Below are 15,252 nucleotides of genomic sequence, written 5' to 3'. Positions count from 1 at the left end.
AGAGCTAGAGAGAGAGAAAAAGCGAGAATAACTAAAACCAGAAGAACGGACAGAAAATAAGAAAGAAAAGTAAAAAGAGAGACTATCAGAAAGGAAGGGCAACAAAACTATTAAAATATCTAAAGCCAATAAAAAGGAGAATATTCAACAAAGGCTCGCATAATCTGAGTTTTTTTCATACTAAAATCCTGACACAGACATACACCCATGATAAGGCTACAATGGAGAAACTTTATTTTAATTAATAAAGTCTCTAAAGGAGTTAGACCTTACAAGTTTGGTATCAAACAATGTTACAATAAATTTAACAACTTGCCACTGTTGAATTTAACATAACTCTCACCTACACAGAGTTTTAGAACTCTCCCTAAAACGTACTTGTTTCAGCTCTGTAGTGCCGTTCTCTGATTGGCCAGACACTGGCAGCCTGGCCAGGTTGCGTTGATGAGGTGTGAAGTGGCCTGGGCTGAACACAAAGGAAGTACCCCGGAGAGGAGATCTGCCTCAGCAGATGGTAAAACAGGATGGAGGAGGGCAGCTAAACTAGACTTCAAAGGAGGGAAGGACATTTGGAGCAGCTCTGGACCTCCCCCATTTCCTGCAAACCCAGACAACCAGGTACCCCCCTGATTAGATTGGGAAAGGGCAGGATGAGGGTGTCTTAATGATTTTTAGCCATACCAGTGGGTGGGCTCAGCCAGACCTATCCTCCAGAATTTGGTTTGTGCCATTTTGGATCTTTAAGGAAAGTTGCTCCCTGATATTGATTTCTGCCACACTTCCCAGGAAGTGGTAATTAAAGAGGGTAGTGACCTGCCTGTGATTGGACAGTTGCCCCCCTGGCTTTTCACCCAAGGAGCAAAGATACATTTGGCAGAGCTGCACCTACACCTCAGATCCACAAGGAACAACATCAGAAGAAGGACGGCCCTGCTGGACCCCCCAGACCTGCACATGGACACTGCACTCTGAAGGACTGCACCAGCTGCACACTTTGGCCTCACAACTAAAATGACTTTGCCTGTCTTCAACTGGTTAAAGAAGGGACTTTCTGCTTGCTGCAGGTGAAAATACCTAACCAGAGTCCCCTGCATCACAACCTGAAGGAACTGACCAGCTGACCAGGTTTTCACCAGCAGCTCCTGGAAAGGTGATCTGACGACCTCTCACCAAAATCGGACTTGCTGTTGAGGGTCGACCCCTGTCGGAAGGAAACATTTCTAAAAAGGTGACAAAGTCCGAGATTAAAAAGTTGACCGGGACTTCCTGAGCAGTGCATCCGAGGAAGTCTCTAGGGATGTCAGATCAAGATTCAGCTTTGGCCCAGATGAAGATTTCCATCCACTTTCCAACAGATACAGGCAAGACTTTTCTCCTATTGATTTTTAACCCTACAGAAATTCCCAAATTGTTAACGGATCTCCTTGATGGTTCTGTCACTCTCATTATCTAATAGATATATTAGCTAGCTAGCACCATATCAGGAGCATCAATAAACATGTGTTCCTATTTTAACTCACCTGGGGGCCCCTTCTTGGTGGGTGGAAAATTAAATTATAATTAATTCATTTTTAATGTAAATTATGTTTTCTCATCACTATTTATTTAATTGATCACCAATCATGTAAATTATTTTACTTTCATTTTATTGTTACAAAATTAATTCATTATTTTTTTTAAGTGTTGTTATAAATGTATAGTTTAGTAGTGGATTGTTGGATTTGTATAAGAACAGAGAAGGGAGTTAATTAAATTATAATTATTTCATGGAACAAGTCTCTTTCTGAAGTTATCAATAAAGAAGCATAATTGCCTCCTCTAATGGTACACAGCATCTCGCCTACAACCCAGTGGGACGGCTGTGTGGCAGTATGATACCAGAATATATTGTGCGACACAGCCATATGCCGACAACCCTGGGGCCAGCGGCGGTGAAGAGGCATAAATCAAAGCATTGAGCACATTAAAGGAGAAACCTCTAAATCCTTTGTGAAACTGACACAACAAGAAGCATGCAGTGCGTGGTATCAGATTGCAATGTTGAGTATCCATCATTCCCTAATCTGTTCTGCCACCCCATCCTGTAGAGCATCTGTGATTGTGAGACCGTAAGGTTTGGATGGGCAGGTCAGTTTGTGGAATTCTTGTCAGAAGAGTTTGATAAGGGGGTGCACAGATCAGTTTACCTAGTAGGGTCCGGGTCCACAGCCAAAGAGAGTTTCTCCATACCCAGAACAAACCACAGCCTGTGTAGCCATTGGGAATGATCAAGGATATGAGTGGTGCCTCAGTGTGATAGTGTCACCTGATGAGCTGCATTTAGGGCCAGAAGCATCTGTCGTCTCTTGTGTGAGCATAGAGTGTATGTCAACGCATTAAGGAGCCCTAATATAGTATACGCTGGGAACCGCAGTATGGAGGTTGTGAAAGCGCTTTTAATATCTTCAAGGACTTGGTCCCAGAAGCGGGAATGCCTGAGGCAATGCCACAGAAAATGTGTAAGGTGCCAGTGTTGCCACAGCCTCTCGGGCACTCTGGGCACTTATGAGCTACCCACTTCTGAAGTCTTGGTGGGCTGAGATACCAGTCGGAGGTAATCTTACAAACAGTTTCAGTTCTCACAAGGCTATGCTCTGTGTGGTGTACCCTATACTGTATATCATTCCAGTCTTTGGTGGAGAGAGGTCTACCCTGTTCCACTTCCCATTGCAGCTGACTTTTGGTCTTAAGCAGTAGTTGGTCCCCACCCAGCAGGTTGTATAAATCAGAGACCAGGCGCCAGTCCTCAGTTTTAATGATAAACCAATTTTCAAATGGCAATAGTGAGCGTCCTCCACAGTTCAGTTTGCATGCCCCATCGCCTAGTGGCACAGTTGAAGATACTGAATATAATCTGCATCCGATAGAGAACAGTGGTCTGAGCATTCAATGCTCTCAAATCACGAAATGGAAAACTTACGTCCAAATTTACGCAAGGTAAAGGGTAATTACTATCTCAAAGATGCATTGTTCTTCCCTTCAAAGACAGTCCAAACGAAAGCATTAAAAATGTGTTAAGATTCCCCTGTTTCAGGTCATCGTGGTATCAAAGCCAAAGAAGGACTACTCCTTCGCTCCTTTTGGTGGCCTACGCTAAATAAAGACACCGAGAGCTATGTGGCTTCTTGTCCCATCTGTGCTCAAACTAAAATACCCCATATCAAACCAGCAGGATTGTTTCAAACCTTACCCATTCCACCAGCCCCTTGGCATACTGTATCAACCAATTTCATGTGTTCTGTACCCCCCTCAGCAGGAAATTACGTTATAATGGTGACCATTGATTCACTTACTAAGATGGCTCATTTTATTGCATTGAAGAAACTACCCACCGCAAAAGAATTGAGTCAAATATTTATACACAAAACCTTTCGCCTTTATGGTCTCCCTCAAGTCATTATTTCAGACAGTGGCCCCCAATATATTTCGTGCTTTTAGAAATACTTTTGCAAAAGCCTACACATTGATGTGGCCTTATCATCTGGTCATCATCCACAAACAAATGGACAAACGGAACACCTGAACCAAGGACTTGAACAATATTTACGCTGCTTTTGCAATGCTACTCGAAGTAACTGGTCTCTGTACTTTTCAATTGCTGATTTCTGATATAACAATACAGTACACAGTGCCTCAATCAATCAATCAGGAATTTTTAAACCGCACTACTCACCCATGAGGGTCTCAAGAAGCTGAAAATTCACTCCTTTTTTTTTGCTCTTATGGTTTTCTTCCCAAATCCTTTCCTGCTATCATAAAAGAATCCTCTACACTTCCTGCACTCAACTCATTTACTCGACGGCTACGTAATATCCAACGTATTATACATTCCCTTCAAAGACAGTCCAAACGAAAGCACTACAAATGTGTCTTGATTCCCCTGTTGCAGGTCATCGTGGTATCAAAGCCACACAAGAACTACTCCTTCGCTCTATTGGTGGCCTACGCTAAAGAAAGACACCGAGAGTTATGTGACTTCTTGTCCCATCTGTGCTCAAATTAAAATACCCTATATCAAACCAGCAGGATTGCCTCAACCCTTACCCATTCCACCAGCTCCTTGGCATACTGTATCAACCTATTTCATGTGTTCCGTACCTGCTACCAAACAACAAATGAAAAAGATGGCCAACAAGAGATGATCTGATGCCTCATCTTATCAAGTCAGAGACAAGGGGGGTTATTCTAACTTTGGAGGAGGTGTTAATCCGTCCCAAAAGTGACGGAAAAGTGACGGATTTACCACCAGCCGTATTACGAGTCCATTATATCCTATGGAACTCGTAATACGGCTGGTGGTATATCTGTCACTTTAACGTCACTTTTGGGACGGATTAACACTCCTCCAAAGTTAGAATAACCCCCAAGGTCTGGCTTTCTTCCACATTTCTGCCCCTCTGTCTGTCACAAAACAAGTTCAAACCTCATCATTACGGACCCTTTCTGATTCTTCACAAAATAAATATATATAGGCCTGATCCTTTTCATAGACAATTTACTTGTCCCCCTCGTCTGTTGGTGGATGATGTACCCGAGTATGAGGTTCAGGAAATAGGTGACTCGCATATTCCGAGATCATCTCCCATTTCTCATTCACTGGAAGGGTTATCCTCTTAGCGAATGTTCTTGGGAAGATGTCTCTTCTGTTCACCCTACTCTTCTAGTCCATCGTTTTTTTCTGTCTTTCCCCAGACAAACCTGGAGCTCTGGGGGGGACCTACTGTCATTCCATGGCCTCCGCGGCCCAGGATGGGGAACCGGTACGGGCCAATGTTGGAGCCGCAGTCCTTTTTCCTGGCCGCGAGACTCGCCGCAGCCTTTTTTTCCAGCTGCACCTCATCCAGGGCCCAGAATTCGGCATTGGCCTCGCCATGTTTGGGGTAAGGTGCGACTCGTATATGTACCCCCACCCCTCACCTGGTGTCCTGTTTGGGCTATTTTTCTTCTTCCTTCTTCTTCCTTTTTTCTTTCTTTTTCCTTTTCTTTTCTCTAGTGGGGCCATATTTCTTTTCTCCCAGCAACCCTTTCTTCTTGTCTTCTTCCCTGCATGCATCTGGTTACCTTTCTAATATGACATCCTCTTCTACCTTGATCTATAGTCTTTTCCCAATCTAACATGGCGTTCCTGCTTTTTCCTAACTGTCACTTCCTGTTCAAGAGTATTTAAGAGGTTATATTCTTGTTCTCCTTCCGCTGCAACACTTCCTTTGGTGGTGATCATGCTCCGGTTGTTTTCTTTCGATTCCAGTCTTTATTCCTGTTTGTTCCAGCTTTCTTCCAGGTATTTTTCTTGACTTGGAAGTCTGATATTTTTTTCACGTGTCTTTTCTTCTGTTCCAGGGAGTTATTGTCATAGAGGTTTTTTCCCTTTACGGTTTTTCCTCTGGGACTCCTTCTGAAGGGCACAGACTGCCTTTGACGTACCATTGTCAGCAGCACTGTGGCTACCGGAAAGGGTTTTCCTTACCTTGGCCAGAGCAGGATCTGCAAGAATCGAGGTTGCCCTCCAGTTCCAGCTGACAAAGTCTGTAAGCGAAGGGTAGACCGTGAAACTACAAAAGGCTATGAACGCTTCTGCTGCATCCGCTGCCATTTCTGTCTTGGTGGAGGGCCCGGTATGGATCATCTTGACTGCTCCAGCATGGGTAAGGCTGTGCAACCGATACACAAGCATATGTCTACTGTGATTAGTGCTTAAATAAAATATATGCTTGAGCTGCAGTATCGCGTATGCAGCCCGGTCCTGGTCCATGCGCTTGAGGAGTCAAATCTTTTCCAATTCCCTCCACACCTTCTGATCACCAGTGCATTTTTGGATGGTCTTTAAGCCTGTCACTTCCTTCTCTAGTTCACCTTTTGCCGTGTTTGCAATCAGCTCCACCGGACTACTAATTTCAGGGTCTCCCAAACAGAAGCTAGTGGTGTGTCCTGTATGTTATTAATTTGGAAGAATGACACTAATAGGTTTTTAAGAGAAGTGACATTAACATGGGAGTGTAAAAGGTTATCCCATGGCTACCAGCGTAGGCTTGTCACCCGGCCCACAGGGAGCCAAATTAACAGGTGCAGTGGAGCATGGTCTGACACGGAGCAAGGTGCAATGGTAGAGTGAGTAACTAGTCCCAAGAGGAAGGAGGTGCAAAGAAGAAATCAATGCGCAAGTATGTCTTATGCATGACCAGGAGAAAGGTATAGTCCCAGGTTGTGGGATAGAGCCCTCGCCACACATTGTGCAGGCCACAGACAGCAAGTCATTGATGTGCCACAGTAGAAAGGGCCCCGGGTTGACCGAACCGCTTCCCAGACCTGTCTATATTCGAGTCCATGACAAAGTTAAAGTCACCTCCTACCAATATAGCCGCATCAGGTGTCTGCAGTACCGGTGCTAGGGAGGAGGTCAGAAAGGTCTCAGTGGTCGTTTGTGGCGCAAACATTCACTAAGGTCATCTTGAACATTTCTAGTTTAATGCGTATTGTGAGAAGGCAGCCCCGGATTTCACTCATGGTCGACAGGATTTCCCTTTTAAGTCCCTGTGAGAAAGCTATTGCCACCCCACCTTTCTTAGAAGAGCCGAAGACCAGAGCTGTCTGGGGAATTGAGTGCATTCTATGAACCTCATTCAGGAGTAGGTAGGTGTCCTGTAGGAGGCAGATATTAGCTTCCGAGTGCTCTAGGAGGGAGAGCACGGCAAGGTGTTTGGAGGGGTATTAAGTCCTTTTACTTTGAGGCTAAGGATTTTCAGGTCCATGGATCACAAGAATTATCAAGAGAGGCGTGTAGGGTCCACTCTAGCTGATGCCGCATGTCAGTAAGGCCCAGCCTGTCAGGAGTTGATTACCCAGTCATTGCCAGCTGAGCAAGTAGTAGCAAAGAAATAGGTTATTAACACACTTCCCCGTCAAATCTGACCAACACAACCAATTCAACCTTTCAAACAAGTCACTACTGGTGATGAAGTCAATAAGGTGTGGCCTCATTGGGCCAGGAGGGTCAACTGTTATTGTCTCATGCAGAGCACCATCCTTCAAGGGAGGTTGAGTCAAATATAGTTCCTTGATCGTCTACTCCCCTTTCCCATAATCTTTCACCCTGCCCGCTGGTGAAAGGTTGCCCAGCAAAAGCCCTGTTTAAGGTGTAGCTGCATGCACAGGGTCATCCAACAGTGCCGCCAGTCCTGCACCTCATTCAAATGCAATGGTGGCTGGGTCTGGTCTGTGTGCTGGTAGAGGCTTCTGGAATATTTGTTTGTGTAGACGCTTTGCGGGGCCCTGTGGATGGAGCCTAGTCAGAGTCCCCCCTGTGTCTGGCTCTGTGATGCCGAGCACCCTGCAGGTCTCCCGCAAGGACCACAGCTGGTGGAGTTTACTGTCATGGCGAAAGATGATTTGAAAGGGGTGGCCCCATGTGTAGGAGATCCTGGCATTCTGTAAGTGGGTCATAACATGCCAGAAGTCTCTTTGTTTCCAGAGGGTGATGAAAGCGAGGTCCTGATACAGTATGTGTAAGTGGTTTTGAAAGTGGAGGGGGTAAAGCTCTCGAGCCCTGTGGGGAGTGTGTTCTTTTAGGCTGAAGTCATGTACGCAGCCTAGGATGTCAGCAGGGGGCTTTCACATGGGATTCTGGGTCTGTTCTCTCTGCAGTGGTAGGGACTCCATGAATGCAGACATTATTCCACCTAAAGCGGTTCTCCAGATCTTCCGAGCTCAATTTGCTGATCATGGAGGAGGAGGATTTCTTGTTGCATCCACTGTATTTAAATGCTTCGTTCAATGTCCTTGTGTTCCATTGACGTGACTCTCTATTCTACCTCATCTAGGTTTCGCCGCAGCTCCCTCAGGTCTGAGGAGAGGATTTTTTGACAACTTGCAGGTCTTCTTACAAGGAGGTGAACAAGGTCTTCAAGAAGGAGTGCATCATCAGGCCCTGGGGTTTCTCTCCATCTACGGCATGATCCTCTTTCTATCTCTCATCCTTTGGGGCCCCCGGCAGGCTTCATCAGGCTCTCCCACAGGGACTGGGCTTTTTTGATTTTTGTCATCATGCTCTCAGGTGCTGTTCTTCATGGCCCTCCTCAGCTCCAGCAAATGGTCACAGAGTATCTTCAAGGGGACCTAGGGTGAACCTTTGGACCCCTGTTCTCAGATCCCCCCAGGGGGATGCTCAGGTCAACTCCCAGTTCTTTTATGGTCCTGCCCAGCCTCTGTCTATGTGGGTGCCAGTGGCAGGCAGACAAAGCCATATGAAAGCTTGGTTGGTTATTTATGGGCTTCTTCAGAGACAGGCTTCAGAGGAGAGAGAACGCAAGAGAGGCAGAGAGATAATGTTCTGCAAGTAATATGCTTAAGTTGTAAGCAAAACAAAAAACACTTTCCTTTCCCAACTCGTCACTGGATTAGGTGGGGTCAGTTATGCTTGAGGACCTCACCGCACACAGTGAGGACTAGGAAAAGGACAGGGTGTTTGTAACATTGTTCAAAACAAGCAGCCCCTAGAAGTACAGGGCTTATGCTGTATTTGCTCGGGCTGCTTGAAAACATGGTGCTGCCTCTTGTCATTCCTAGACAGTACCTGAGGACCAGCAAACATTGTATCACTGAGCTGACACCATGTCAAGCCATATTACCCAGCAATCACTTCTATGTTCTGCATGCCGCAGCAGCAAAACTATTCTATTTGACACATGCACACTAGAGCATGTGTCACAGGAAACTGGCCTGACTGCTTGTCTGCCTGCCTGACCTCCGTTTCTGAGCATCATCATCCATCAGGCAGGCAGCAGCAGCAGTCTGATTGGAAGCTCAGTGAAGGCACTTGCTCAAGGCATCTGTTGGGTTTGTGGCTCGGCCTAAGTGCTTGTGTGGACCAGCCTAATAATGAAACACACACAGGTTGGAGGATTACTAGCCTTGAGGCAGACCTGCCCGGCCTGTTTTATTACTTCCACTTCTATGTCATTGCTCATAGCATTGCCATTGGATGTAAGGAGCATGGTCATTTCCCCTGATAGTTTAACTACTTGACAATGGTGTGTCCCAACATAACATTCTTCCTTTAACCATAAGGAAAAAAAAACAAATAACTTAGAAAACAAAATAACATTTTAAACATTGGCGTGGATGGAGACACTGGCGGCCTAGGGCGTACATGGCCTCTGAATGGGGTAAGACACACTAATTAGGTTAGTATGAAGTCTTTGAACTTGGTGGAGGCCGGGAGCTAAGGCCGCAGACTGTACCTCCCTGTGCCCTTTCTCATTGGGATGACCTCATCAATAGCCACCATTGGGTTACCTATGGAGGGGCTCTCACTCACGCCAGTCCCACAAGAATCCTGCACATCGGTCACCTGGGGTGGTTCAGCTGCTGGGCTAGGTTCCGGGCAGAGTCTCAGCTGGGTCCAGCCAAGGGATAACGGGCCCCAGTGTCATCAATTTCAGGGTGAGTGAATGGATGCTCATTCTCCCAATCCTTTGGACTCATGTGCTGGGAGTCTCTACTATTCGAAGAATGACACACTCCTTGACATTGAGCGGTGATCATGGTCCCTCTGACCTTGCTTACTTTCCATGGTACTAGCTCAAAGGGAGGTTAAACTTCCTTCCTGGATGATTGTTCTTTACCAGTACCATGTAACCGACATGAATGTCACAGGCTGGGATGTGTCTCTTCCTTGACATGCAGTCATTTTGGACAGTGTTGACGCAAGGTATTTGCCACTTTGTTTTGCGTAGTTGAGGTCTTTCACTGTGGAGTATGGTAGCCCCTATCATTCAATTCATGCATGTGGTGCTGGGTGATACTTTAGTGGTTGCATGGTGGGGTGAGCCGATATTCCTGTAAGAAGGGGTACAAAGTGCACTCCATATTCTGACTGTTGGCCACCTCTATTCTCAAGACCTTGTTCAGCGTCCTCATGAAGTGTTCCGCTCCCATTCCCTTGAGGCCAATGAGGGGTAATTTTGCGATGGCGGATGCCCCGGGATTCCAGGTACTCATGAAGTCCAGGCTCGAGAAGGGTGGGCGGTTCTCCTCCCTGAGCTCATGAAATTGTCTGAGTGGCCATTACCTTCTCCAGGTGAGGTACATTTTGGGCTGTTGTGATGGAGTTCAGAATCTCCACTTCCGGATACTTTGAGAAATCATCAATGATGACGAGCATGTGACATCCATCAAGTAGACTTCTGAAGTTTGCGCTTGCTTGGCATCACAGAGCAGACTGGATGGACTCAGCGACGATGGGTGCTGGTGGGTCGGCGGGGCCAACCATTTGGCATATGGTGCAGTGTCTCACAGCACACTCGACAATGTTAATCTGATCCCGGGAACAATACTTTGCACTGTTGTCTCACCTTCTTTCTCAATATCACTTGATGGGTAGAGTGTGCCAGGTCTACGACTTGTTGCTGTAGTAAAGCAGGAATCACCAGTCAAGCGCCACACAACAGGCAGGGATATCGCAAGCTCTTGGCAGACGTGGTGGAGTAAAGAGAAGGTCAGCCACACTCCGTGATTCTGTCTCGACACATTGTGACTAATTGAATACCAGTTCCCTGTAGTCACTGCTGATATTGCCAGTTGAAAGCATTCATCTGCCTGGATGGCCATCTTGAGATCTTCTAGTGAGATGGCCAGTGGTTGTGACCACTCTACCACCATTCTCCATACTGCTCCACATCTTCAGCGTCAGCCTTGTCATACCTGGTGGCAGACCGGGAATGGTGAGACAGATTCTGGTTCTGGTCCCTTGATTGTGAGACTACTGAGAATCGGTATTCTTGAGGCAGTTGGGCTTTATTTTTTAGTTATATTGCGTTCTGAGAAATTGAACGTTTGTGAAAACCCGATAATATTGCCTATGACATTTGCAAACACAGAAGGGTATTTTCAACAGATATACATTTTATTGAAACCTTTCATAATAACAAGGACAGCTACAGCATAGGCTGATCACATACGCTCAGACAGTGAATAGAGGGAAGGGAGAAACAAATATTTCGTTCAACATGCAGTAGTTGGTGATAGACTAAGGCAGAAGTCCCCTTTCATAAAATATCCAGTAGGCTGAGCTGCATTTTCCAGTATTTCACTTTTGGTCACAAAAGAGTAACCATTCAAGACAAAATAGTGAGAAACAGAGAAATAAGAACAGACATGGATAATACAACAAGTAAGAGGAGAATTTGTTGATGCAATCCATGGATTCAACTTAATTAGTATCGGGTAGGAGACAACTTGGACTGCTCAGAATCAACAAGGGGAACTACTAAAGCACCCAGCAGGGCAGAACATTAGAAAAAGCGAAGAGGATCAGTTGGACATGGATAATACATTTTTTAATAGTAAGACATTTGGAAACAGGCAGTATTTATTGAACGGCCTGATATTTCAGTGCTGTGTTTACTGAAACCAGATTGCAAGTAAAGATTAGCATTGCAACTCGATGGCAATGCTGGCACTGAGATTATCTTTCTTGATGAGAATCTGACAATTTTTAGCAGTGACTCTTCAAGAGTTGGATGTCCAGTCTCTCTATTGCTCGATGATATCTAAGGTGGTCAGAAGCGGGTGTTGATGAGATCTTACAAGAAAGGGCAAAAAAGGGTTGAAACTAGCTGTTCTGCTGAAAGGACTCTTCCCTTTGAACATTGGCGGGAATGATCCACTACAGTAACCCTCACCCCTTTACCCAGATGATCAGTGGAATAACAAAGGGCCCCCTGCAGAATTTGAAGGGGAGCCTCTGAGTCTCCCAAATCTCACAGATGTTCATTGAACCTGGAATAAATGGAGACTCCCTGAAGGATTGAGGGACCACTGAAGGCTTTCTCCTCCCCTGCACTGCAGGGGCTTCAGGGTCCTGCATTACATCCCTGCAGATGATGTGTTGTACACATGGAGGCTGGGCAGTAGGTAATACTGATTCAAGTCTGGTAAGTGGGTGGTGCTGATTGCATTACAACAAACGCTGACTTCGAGCTCGGTGAGGCCAGACTGGGTTTAGCAATGTAGGCCCTCATTATGACATTGGCAGTAAATCCTTCTAACATACCACAGCGGTGGCGGGTATCCGTTTTCCATATTATGACACACACACACCAATCTGACAGAATACAGCCACATACACAAATCCGCTAGACCAAAGGTCAGTGATAAAGTGGCGGACTCAACACCCATACCATTACGCCAAAAAAACAACGCAAATCACATTATGACCCAAGAATCACCACAGCGGACATTCAACGGCAGTAAACCATTGGCAGTACAGGCCGCCGCGCTCAGAATGGACACCCACATACAAAACAACACTACATTGGCCAATACAAAAAACACACACCTGACACCCATACACACACCACACCCACACACCCACACCTCTATAAAACACACAACCACATTACCCACAACCATTTACCAACAACAATTGCTGCAAGGAGATTGACACGAACGGCACAGAGACAACTAGACACAAACACAACTCACACCCATACATCCCTCACGTACTCCACACACAACCACATTACTCAACACACACAACACCCATGGTACCACAAAGGCACTCCCGTTTCACTGAGGAGGATTTAAGAGTCATGGTGGAGGAAATTGTCAGGGTAGAACCACAGCTCTTTGGAGTACAGGCACAGCATATTTCCATTGCCAGGAAGATGGAGCTATGGTAAGAATCCTGGACAAGGTGAACCCTGTGGGACAGCACCGAAGAACAAGGGACGACATCAGGAAGAGGAGGAATGACCTATGGGGGAAGGTACGTTCCATAGCAGCAAGGCACCAGCCTGCCATACAGAGGACTGGCAGTGGACCCCCACATCCTCCCCCACAGCTTACAGCATGGGAGGAGCAAGTCTTGACAATACTTCATCCTGAGGGACTCGCTGGAGTAGCCAGAGGACTGGACACTGGTGAGTCAACATTTAACACTTATCACCCCCCATACCTGCATGCCATCACACCTCCTCACCCTCACTACCATCACTCCACTCTATCCCACACACTGCACCGACACATATGACTAACCACAATGCCAAGCCCTGCATGCTATACCAATGCATGGACACACCTCCCAGGCCTGCAAGGACACCCATCATTAAAGCATGCACAGCATAGGGAAACTAACATTCCCACAATACATCACCATACACAAGCAAAGGGTGGCAGGGCAACACCAATGACAGAGGAGAAGACATGTGGATACACATGAAGCATAATACATCATTTACATTCCCACAGGTATCCCAGCAAATGTCAGTGGAGAGGAGGTGCCACGATTATCCAGTCCCCCAACAGATGATGCCCCCATTGATGACAGTAACTCTGGACTTCAGGATCTGGAGGACCTACCTGGCCCATCAGGGACTACTGGACAGCCAGTCACCAAAGCACAATCACATTCCACCACAGAACCTCCCTCATCAGGATCCAACACCACAGCACCCACTCAGCGTACCCACACCTCTGTCCCCAGGATACGTCAATCAGCAGTGTGCTCACCTGTACAGGGACCCCAGGCCACACCTCATCCCCAAGACAATCAGGGACCTGGGGTCCGTGGCAGTGGGCACACCGTTCAGGGGACAGGGGCACAGGCCAACAGGGACACTGGGAGGACTGCTGTGGGCCAGGTGGAGGAAAAGACCAGGGAACTGGCTCTCCAGGAGGCACTATCCGAGATCATGGGAGCCTACCAACATTCCCAGGATACAATGGGCCAGATCCTTGACAACGTGCAGGAGAACAGGCGGCTGCAGGAGGGACAGTATCAGGGGATGAGGGAGGACTTGCAGGCCATCAGCACCACCCTGATCTCCATATCAGGTGTGCTGGCAGACATGGCCAACATAATGAGGGAGGCAACAGCACATCAGTGGGCCCCTACCACTAGCCAGTTAACTGAACAGCCCTCCACTTCCACTGCCGCTAGTGGACAGGAGGCCCCGCCACAGGACCCGCAGGCCATCAGCATCACTCGCCCTGCAGAAGGTGAACCACCCCAGAAACATTCCCTGCGACCCAGACAGGAACCAGAGACAATTGCCAAAACCACCGCCAGGAAATGAGACTCTCCTGATTGACCCCCTTGTGTCCCACACTATCACCTTGTCCACCTTGAACTGCCTTTGCTCCCCTTTCTATGGCCACTTGGATACTGCACCTGTGCTACAAACAGACTGGCACAATACCCTGGACTTTCCTACATCATCACCTCATTCCATTGCACTTTCCCCTCAATTTCTTAGCACTACAACAATCACCCCTAAACACAACTCAAATACTTGTATGTCATGTGTTGAAACTGTGATTTAATGGAACAGTTATATATGTTGCAAATGAACTGTACAGTGTGAGAGCATAGAAATAATGACTTGTAGCTGGCTGTAGTCAGCACATTAGTACACAGTTGTCATTGCACCAACATCTGTAAAATGAGAATCCATAGGCGACAGTAAGTAGAGGTAATAAGTGAGAAATGTCATCATGCCACAGCCACACAGAATACATCAATAGTCATTGAAATGTGAAGTTGCACGGACTCACCTGTGTGTCATTGGAAGTACTGACGGATAACTGTGGTTCTGATGTCCTCATCCTCACGTTCAGCTTCTTCATCCTCACTGTTATCAGGGTCTACTGCAGCCACAGGTGCATCTCCAGTCTCCTCCTCCTGCAGAAAAGGTACATGGCATCTGAGGGCCAGGTTGTGCAACATGCAGCATGTCACGACTATCTGGCAGACCTTGTCGGGTCAGTAGGACAGCGATTCACCTGTCAGATGGAGGCACCTGATCCTGGCCTTCAGGAGGCCGAAGGTTCTCTCGATGATCCTTCTGGTTCGCCCAGGTGCCTCATTATACCATTCTTCAGCCCTTATCCTGGCACTCCTCAAAGGGGTCAGCAGCAACAATAGGTTTTGGTAGCCAGAGTCATCTGCAGGCATTGAGGGACAACATTAATCCACACATTATCCTATGAGGTAACTACAGAGGCATACACTAACATACACTGGCTGGGGACCAGGGCTTACCTATAAGCCACACCCTGTGCATCTGTAGTTGGGCCATCACATTTGGGATACTGCTATTCCTCAGGACAAAGGCATCATGCACCGGCCCAGGATACTTAGCATTGACATGGGAGATGTACTGGTCCGCCAGGCGCACCATCTGCACATTAATGGAGTAGAACCTCTTACGATTTCTG

This window comes from Pleurodeles waltl, chromosome 12 (assembly GCF_031143425.1).
Source record: "Pleurodeles waltl isolate 20211129_DDA chromosome 12, aPleWal1.hap1.20221129, whole genome shotgun sequence".
Lineage (NCBI taxonomy): Eukaryota > Metazoa > Chordata > Amphibia > Caudata > Salamandridae > Pleurodeles > Pleurodeles waltl.
Note: the sequence above shows the minus strand (reverse complement) of the source record.